Source organism: Bos taurus, chromosome 7 (assembly GCF_002263795.3).
Source record: "Bos taurus isolate L1 Dominette 01449 registration number 42190680 breed Hereford chromosome 7, ARS-UCD2.0, whole genome shotgun sequence".
Lineage (NCBI taxonomy): Eukaryota > Metazoa > Chordata > Mammalia > Artiodactyla > Bovidae > Bos > Bos taurus.
In genome coordinates, this window is record NC_037334.1 from 1,845,295 (window position 1) to 1,846,908 (window position 1,614).

A 1,614-nucleotide genomic window follows, 5' to 3' on the forward strand; every position below is an offset into this window, starting at 1 on the left:
TTTGATAACAAAGTATATGGAGAACTCCTAAAATTCAATAACAAACCCCCCAAACAACCCAATTCAAAAATAAGCAAAATACTTGAATGGACCTCTATCCAAAGAAGATACAGAAATGTCTAGTAAGCACTTGGAGAGATGCTTAATATCAGTAATCATGAAGGAAATGCAAATACAAATCACAATGAGATATCACTTCACACTTATCAGAATGGCTATGATAAAACAGAAAACAAGTGTTGGTATGGACATAGAGAAAACGAAACCATTGTGCATTGCTAGTAGGAATGTAAAATAGATTTGATTATATTTAAAAAGAATCTTCCACCCTGCTTCTGGAAAGATGGAGTCGATGTACTTTTTCCTATTATTTCTGTTAAGTACAACTAAAGCTCCTGGAAGATGTATATAAAATGAACACAAGAAGACTCTGAAAGGTAGAGAGATAGAAGCCAACAAAGTAAAGGACTCAACAAAGCCTGCTCTCTGTGGTCAAATGACCAGAAAGATAGCCTAGCAAGACAGAAAACTTTTAGACAATAACTACTCTGCTTCAGCCAGACTTCGCAGGAAACAATGATGGTCCCACCCGCTCTGTGTCAGCAGAGGTCACGAGGAGAGCCTAGACGTCCGTTCTTGCTTGCATGCTGTCACTTCAGTTGTGTCCAGCTCTTTGCGACCCTCTGGCCTACACTCCTGTGTCCATGAGATTCTCCAGGCATGAATGCTGGAGTGGGTCTCCATGCCCTTCTCCAGAGGATCTAGACTTCTTCTCTTGCCATGCTGTAATGAGGTGGCTCAATCGATGCCTCCATTAGTAGGGTGCTAGCAGAGAAGGCCAAGTGAGGAGCCAAGACTTCTATACGTGCTGGGTGAGAAACGAAACATTGCCAATTATGAACATGCTTGAAACAAATGAAAAAATAGGGCGTCTCAGCAAGAAATAGAAACTATAAAGAACTCTGAAAAATTTTATACCTAAATGTGCAGTAACAACAACAAAAACCTCAACAACTGGCCTAAGAGTAGGATGGAGTGGATAGGGGAAAGAATCAATTAAATCAGTTAACTTAAAGATAGAATGATATAGTGCTTGCTTTAGCAACATATATACTAAAATTGGAATGATACAGGGAAGATGAGCACAGCCCCTCAACAAGGATGATGTGCAGATTTGCGAAGTGTTCCATATTTTAAAAAAAGATAGGGTGGAGATTCCTTAAAAAACTGGAAATAGAACTGCCTCATGATCCAGCAATCCCACTGCTGGGCATACACACTGAGGAAACCAGAAGGGAAAGAGACACGTGTACCCCAATGTTCATTGCAGCACTGTTTGTAATAGCCAGGACATGGAAGCAACCTAGATGTCCATCAGCGGATGAATGGATAAGAAAGCTGTGGTACATATACACAATGGAGTATTACTCAGCCATTAAAAAGAATTCATTTGAATCAGTTCTAATGAGGTGGATGAAACTGGAGCCTATTATACAGAGTGAAGTAAGCCAGAAGGAAAAACACCAATACAGTATACTAACGCATATATATGGAGTTTAGAAAGATGGTAACAATAACCCCGTGTACGAGACAGCAAAAGAGACACTGATGTAT

At 39.9% G+C, this 1,614-nt stretch overlaps 1 non-coding gene across 1 annotated transcript; it reads left to right on the forward strand.

Moving 5' to 3' along the window:
• Positions 1-1,093: 1,093 nt before the first annotated feature.
• LOC112447580 (U6 spliceosomal RNA) lies at positions 1,094-1,196 on the forward strand. The gene has a single exon (XR_003035780.1). It is a non-coding gene; the product is annotated as a U6 spliceosomal RNA (small nuclear RNA).
• The last annotated feature ends 418 nt before the right edge of the window (positions 1,197-1,614 follow it).